Genomic DNA, 7,966 nt, shown 5'->3' with positions numbered 1-7,966 from the left:
ATACTGAGCTTTGACTAAGCAAAAAAAATCCAACAAAAAAACAACCTCCATGATGCTAAAATGTTTTACAGTTTTCAAAACAGTATGTCTATGTGGGTTTATTCTCTGACTGTATTATACAATCTCAATCTGTGCTTCGTTGGATCTGTTTAGAACTAGCTCCATTAAAAGCCCCCAAATGAGGCTTGTCTCGTGCCAGCGAGGGGGCACTGCGCTATGGCAGAATTAATAAAACACTAAAAATCAGCGTGCAGCACCGAAGTGCAGCTGTAGCATCTAATGAGATTTAAAAGTGCTCCCATAAAGCCTCATAAAAAAAGGAGCCTACATGGGGAATTATTTTCTCACTGGGCGCAATCTGATTGGGTGTCGCTGTGAGCCGAGGCAGCAGTTGTCCCTGCGCTGGATGATTGCTCGCATAATGAGGGGGTACGTGATCGGATCTTCACACTTATTTAGGACTGTCGTCCTGCCAGGCGCATCCATTCACCATGTACAACAAACATGAATAAGTCTAGTACCATGTAGCATTCAGTGCAGATGAATCAGAAAGCCATTGTACACAGGAATGGGGCTTTAGGATACGCAAATCGTTATTAATTTTTTACAATTTTGGGGGGTAAAAAAACGCCATGCTGAAACAAGTATTTGGAGTCAAGTGAATTCGGGAAAATGTGAACGCGTGGAGACAAAAAATAAGATAGCAGTAGTTCTATAAAAAGGACTAAATCTACCTTCGAATTATAAAAAAACCCATCTGTTGACCAAAATTGTAATACAAGCAGAACAATTGGTTTGACTGTTGGGCTTAGGTCATGCATGGTTTCACCAAACCAGGCTTAAAAAAAAAAAAGTTGTGCTTTTATATGTGTCGGTGACACATTAGATATTTGTGTGAATGGTTATGAAAGAGGGAAGTGAAAACGAAAGGATGGGAGGGAGAGAGAGAGAAAGAGAGAATTGCATCTGTGAGAACCAGGGCAGACAATACTTGACTGTATAGTGGCATGAAGTCTGGCCCTGCAACTGTGTGGGTTTTGTCCACGCTGAACACATCTTTTGTGTGAGATATGTAGCCTCTTTGTGTTTGCTAGGGGGGGAAAAGGCGCTTTTTTGCATGATAATGCTATGACTGGGGTATCTCATGAGTCTCATGAACACTTTCTCTCACAGGCAGCAGATTCGCACATTCAGTCTCTGTATAGGAAACAGGGGGTATCAGGCACTTTTTGTGGAATTTAACAAAGTCGCTTGTTAAAAAAAAAGAAAAGAAGGAATTATGCATAACCGGGCTTTTATTTCACAGAATATCTTGCTTTCATATATGAGTGGGTCGGGATAGCGTTAAAATACTGACCAAGCTGGCCAAAGTATTATTGAATATAGGACGCATATAATATGATATCTGCTATTGCTAATTCCTGGGCATGAGATATACAGTGCCCTCCAAAAGTACTGGAACATCAAGGTGATTTTTTTAGATTTTTGCTGTACATTGAAGTCATTTGGTTTTTAGAGGAAAATATAATACAAGATGATGGATTTAAAATCCAACTTTGGTTCCTCATATTTAAATCTAGACCTGTTAAACAATATAAAACACAGAGCCTGTTGTTCAAAATCCACCCATTTGCAAGATTTTCAAAAATATTGGAAAATGTAAGTGACAGATGTTTCTTCTTGTCCAGGTGTTGCCTTGTCACATGGCTTGTTTAACAAATGAATAGCTCTAAAAAGCAAGGCAGGTGAATCTGAGAAACAGAGCATTGCACAAGCATATAGCATGTGAGGCAAAGACAATACAGTCTTTCAGAAATATTGAGAAAATAACAAAAAAGCTACACAGTTCTGAAAGCAAGATGAACCTCATCTAAAAAGTGATGCGAAGGGAAATCTGGACACATAAATAATCTAATGACTTGGGCTTGTATGCTTTGGAAACAGGGTCATAAATCTTTATTGGTGTACTTCAAGAAGTTCACAGAAACATTTCGTTTGCAATTTACAGAGTAATACATCTAATCTAATTGGGAGGAATCTCATCATGCTACAAGACAAAAGAAAAACACTATACAGAGGGGAGTGAAAGGTTTCAGACTGGCCAAGCCAAATTAACAGACCGTAAATCAACTGAGCAGTGTTTCACCTCCTGAACAGTGGTCTGATGAGTAAACTACCAAAAAAAAAAAACCTTAAGCAACAGCTGCAATGCAAACCTAAAAAAACATACCACAAAAGAAAAACAGTTCGGATGGTGGTATCAATGGGTCACCACTTGATGCAGTTATTGCAAGCAAAATATATGTGACCAAAAATAAAGTGTATTTATAGTATCTGTTATAATACTTTTCCACAAAATGTGGCTTTTCCTCAAATCTCAAACCCAAATCACTCTGCAAACTTGGTAAACATTACAGGAACTCAAGGAGGGGTGGAAGACAGATAATACAAATTGTCTGGAAAAAAGTCTGGACTTTGACTTGCTCGTTCCAAAGCTTTGATTGAGTTGTACTTTTGCAGATATGCTTAGGATTACTGTCCTGTTCCATGACCCAGTTATGACCAAGCTTTATCTGCTACACAGATGGCCACACATTTGCTTCTATAATGCTTTGGTATAACAAACAGTTAATGTTGACTTTCTGACCTTAACCTTGCAAACCAGTCTTCACCAGTTCATGTCCGTGGACATATGCCATGATTTATTATCACAGAAAAGTGGCTCTCAACAAACTGACATTAATGTTAAGGCATGAACAGAATGCATGGCAATTCACAAAGTCCTCATAGAGAGCACAGTATCTAAACAAGTCTTAAAATACAATTTTTGTGGTTTCCATGGCAGTTGGGAGTTCTGCCAGGAGTCCAGAGAAACAATCAATTATTGAGTGGGATCTGGTTAGTGGGGTACAGGAGATTTAGCAAAATGCTCCTTTAGGTATTGGAAAGCTCAAATTGCAGCCTCTGAACACTTGACAGTTCTGTTTCTCTGTGTTTTAAAATGGCCTCCACTGAGCTGAGACCTCGCCTAAATTGCAGACCCTATAAAATGTAGGAGTTCTTCCTTAGTTCAGGCTTGTATTCAGTATGTTGATTTCGGCTTGGTCCATTTCTACATCCCTTTTCTTAGAGTTGTAACCTGGGAACTCAACTGAAGAGAAGTTAAATTCACTTTTATAAATAAAGAAAACGTTCCAACCTGACAGCCATGTCTTTCTTCTCGGATGTGGAGAAACCGAGAATGTTGTTGAAGGGGATGATGTAGACAGAGTGGTTCAATGATCCTCTCAGGATCTCATTCCGAAATGCTTGGAAGACAGATGGAGCATTAACTAGGCCATATAGAATGATCAAATATTTATCATGACCTGGAATGGTAATAAAGACTGTTTGCCCTTTCTGATATGGTTGAGGCGCATCTCTAGGCGCCTCTGAGATCCAACTTGTCTCCTCTTTAACCCTTCAAGAGCTGAGGTCAATCACGGGAATGGATACCAGTACTTGACTGTGACATTTTTTTTTACATAAAGGGGCTCTAAACCAGTCGGATAGGTCAGTCTCAGAGATGATGAGAATGCAGATTCCCGTCATCCCCTCAAAAGACAATCCCCATCAGGAAAACTACAGCTGCAGTTCGAGATCAAACCCAGTCCAAACACAAACAGCCAGAACTTACTTATTTGAGCTAACCAATGCCAAGGGTGTATAGTTTTTGCATCATTAATATGTTTTTGACATATGTTCTAAACAGGAAATGAACAAGGCCAAAATAAAAGGCTCAAAATTCAGGAAACAGTGCCTTCTGGTGGCAGGGTGGTGAATTGTCCATGGTTTGGCAGATGTTTTGTCACTTTTGTTCACTTCTATAGTTCATAGGACAGTGTTTCCAGAGCTGTTGGGGGTCTCTTAAGATATAACGTTGCAAGCCTGAGCTGTGACTCCATGCTCTTTTTTGCAGACAAGATGCTTTCTTCAGTCTTGAACTGAAGCCTAAACCTCTAAAATGGAATTGCTAGGCTTAAACATCTAGAATCTTTTGTAGCAGCATTCAATTTTCGGGTGAGCCAAAGTGTAATTAAATAAGTTAAAGGCCGTTGAAGTCATTGACTGGGTTTTTCTCAGCTTTATTTGTCATCAGTTGCTATTGTTTACACAAGTCGACTAATACTAGAGCAGTGAAAGGTAGAGGACACAAAGAAAAAGGCTTTTACTTGTCATATATACACATTACAGCACTGTGAAATTCATTCTTCACATATCCCAGCTTGTTAGGAATTTAGGGTCAGAGTGCAGGGTCAGGCATGATACTGCAGTCCTGGAGCAGAGAAGGTTTAGGGCTTTGCACAAGGGCCTGAAAGTGGCAGCTTAGCAGTGCTGGGTCTTGAACTCCTGACCTTCTGATCGGTACTGAATAAGTCCAGTGCTTGTTTAATAGCTCTAATCCACTTCCCACTTGACTTAGCTTTGGAATTGCTAGCGTTTTTTTCCTCTATAGACAGCTTTTTGTTCTTCATGTGCTTCATGTTTGACAAAAAAATGGTTTTAATAGAAAAAAAACAGGGTTTAAACCAAAAGTAGACATTCAAAGCTATTCATTTATTAAGCAAACCTAACAAAGAAAATGAGAAACACCAGTTAAATCATTCCAAACATCTGATCACTTTCAAAATGGTTTTGCTCAAACCAGTGGTGCTTGCCAACTTAGAAACCTTTAGCCTGGCCTGTATACGCAAGATGTACATGACTGTGTCACATTTAGTGCAGTATTAGCATAGAAAATCAATGCTAAGGGGAAGAAGTGACGATTATAAATAACTATGCATACTACTTCTTTCTGCTTCTCCCATTAGGGTCGCCACAGCGAATCATCTGTCTCCATACCCCCCTGTCCTCTACATCTGCCTCTTTCACACCAACTACCTGCATGTCTTCCCTCACCACATCCATAAACCTCCTCCTTGGCCTTCCTCTTTTCCTCCTTCCTGGTGGCTCCATCCTCAGCATTCTCCTACTGATATAACTCATGTCCCTCCTCTGAACATGTCCAAACCATCTTAACTCGCCTTCCTTACCTTGTCACCAAAAAGTCCTACATGCGCTGTCCCTCTAATAAACTCATTTCTAATCTTCGTCCCTCCAGACGAAAACCTCAACATCTTCAGCTCTGCTACCTCCAGCTCCGCCCCTGTCTTTTACTCAATGCCACTGTCTCTAATCCATACAACATCTCAGGTCTCACCACAGTCCTATAAACTTTGCCTTTCATTCTTGCAGATACTCTTCTATCACAAATCACTCCTGCTATCACTCTTCTCCACCCACTCCACCCTGCCTGCACTCTTTACTTAGCTTCCCTAACATAAATAACTATACATACTGTAAAGTGAAATTTTGCCCTACTGTACCATTGTTTTTCATATTTGTCTATAATAAGTCTTACACTCTAGACAAATCTTTGTTACGTTGTGTATCAGTATTCTACGTATATGTTCCTAATACCGTCTCTGCCAATGTACATACAGTATGAAGCACGTGTTCAAGACAATTCAATTTCCAAGCGATCATCTGATACATTACATACATCATCTAAATCTAAACATTTATATAAGCCCAGATTAGCTGTTTCTAAAGTTAGAGCTGGAACTCCTCAGTTCTAAACTAAAACCCTCCCCAAAGCAGGAACCATAATTATATCAAGCTGCTGTCTGTAATTCATGCCACATATAGGGTCGGACATTTTTAGTTTTTATTGTAACTAGCTGTATATTATTGGTGAAATATATCTTTCTGTATGTGAGGGACTGGGCCACACCTACTGCAAATACCATTCGCACAAAGGCCATAGTGAAAGTTGATATGATAATTGTATTCCTGGGTGGAGTCGAATGTGGTTTTTGAAGGCACAGAGGTTCCAAGGAATTACACTTGATTTATTAAAGGGAATTTCCACAATTTCTTGGGCATTTGTTTATGTACAGTGCATACTTTGTTCAATGATGCTAAACTGTAAAAGCTCAAAACGAATAATCTTAGATAAAGGATATATTACTTCAGGCAGTAGACTAAAAAAACTAAATTAGCAACAAAGTACTAGCATGCTAGATTTACGTTTATGTGAGGTCTTCTACAAATGGACAATAAAACAAATGAAGGAACTGACCCCTTCTTAGTCGGGACATCATATAGACTGCCTACGACCTGTGATAGAAAAAAAAGGAAGCCACCGTTTTCCTAAATATATTAGATGCAATATATAGCATCAGATGGCCCAGGTTAGTGTGCATGATGGAAAGGTATGGAAATAATATTTTACACACAGTATGGGCTCTGGTACCAAAGTTTTTATTCAAGAGTGGCCTCCGCCCTATTTCACAATTCCCACAGTTGAAGGAAAGAAAAAAACTTACTCACCAGGAAGGAAGAAGCTAATGGTTGTTTGTACATACGCAGCAAAAAAGCAAATAAGGGTTTTTACCCTCTTCATTTATAAAAAACTTGATGAGCAGCAACTGTGGCAAGGAAAAAACTCCTTTAGATGGTACGAGGAAGAAACCTTGAGAGGAACCAGACTCAAAAGGGAACCCATAATCATTCGGGTGATATCAAGATCTTAAATACCATACAAAACACCATCGAGAAAAAAATCATAAGCACAGGAATGAGGGTTATGGGGAGTCTTTTCTACAGTCTTCTACAGTCAGTTGACCAGGAGTTCCACAACGTAGGAGCTCAGTAGGAACCTTACTCAGTAAGAGCAACTCATCATCTAAAGGCATCATAGATCCAACACCATATTCTCCATGCCAGAGCCTTTAAATGTTCAAAGAAGTCCAATGTCAAAACTCTACATGAAGTGTGATCCAAAAGGCGCTGGTACATCTCTAGAGGTTCAGGATGTTTGCAGGTGCGGGCGTTTGTGAAGGAGATTAGGAAAAATAGACTCAGGATTTACCTTTTAAACCCAAGAGCACCTCCTGATTGTTTTGGTGTCTTTTTCAAGCATTTCCTATAAGGATGCTTATACCAAACAACCAAAGGGGGTTCAGTCTAAATTGACCACGTTCATTTTGGAGGACCTCCTGAACCTAGTAGAAATGCCATCACTTCATGAGGCAGTGGTTGAAATCTATAGTGCTTGGGCATACATATCTCTTTGTCTGATGTCTTTATGTTGGTTACAAAAGTGAGTAGTTTCAAGACTACAGGGGTGAAGGCAATTTGGCCAGAGATGTCAAAAGCCCTGGACAAGCTCGAGACTGTGTGGTAAAACATTTTCAAAGTAGTTCAGAGGCAGTGCCTTTGAACTGGTGCAATTCTCTATTTCTGAATAAAAGATACCAAAGTGTAAGTTCCATTTATCGAATCACACGCTTCAAACCAATGGGAATTGGCAAAGAAAAGGAGGATGAATATGGGTTCCAATCCAGACCTTGGAACAGTGACTATGTGTCAGACTTCAACAAGTTTGTGTCTTGTCTCCACTTGTTCATGGTTTTGATGGACCAAACACTGCCAAGATTTGAGAGACACCTTTTGAGTGGTGTCTCTTACGAAGACCGCTATAACATCCCTGTTATTTGCAAATGATATTCTTTTGGCACCATCTCAAGTGACCGTGTGTGAAGCGGCTGTGATGAAAATCAGAATCTGAGGCCACGGTTCATCCCGGGAATAGAGCCGTATGCGATATATATATATATATATATATATATATATAAGTCTCATATATAATATCAAAACTTCTATTTTGCATTATTTTTGTATGATAAATGATAAATGATCCAATCGTTTTACTCACAGGCCGTATGTTTTCCAGTCTTTCTTGTCCACCTGCGCCATCTGGTGTATGTTATCTGCATTACACTTATCTAGTTTGTATAATTCATGAAACCAATTCCTAATCCTGGTCTTCACCTTATAATATAACCCTTGTTATTACATTCTAGGTGTGTGGGTTGGCCATGTT

Source organism: Silurus meridionalis, chromosome 9 (genome assembly GCF_014805685.1).
Source record: "Silurus meridionalis isolate SWU-2019-XX chromosome 9, ASM1480568v1, whole genome shotgun sequence".
Classification (NCBI taxonomy): domain Eukaryota; kingdom Metazoa; phylum Chordata; class Actinopteri; order Siluriformes; family Siluridae; genus Silurus; species Silurus meridionalis.
The sequence above is the reverse complement of the archived record's forward strand: the minus strand, read 5'-3'. Positions refer to the sequence as shown.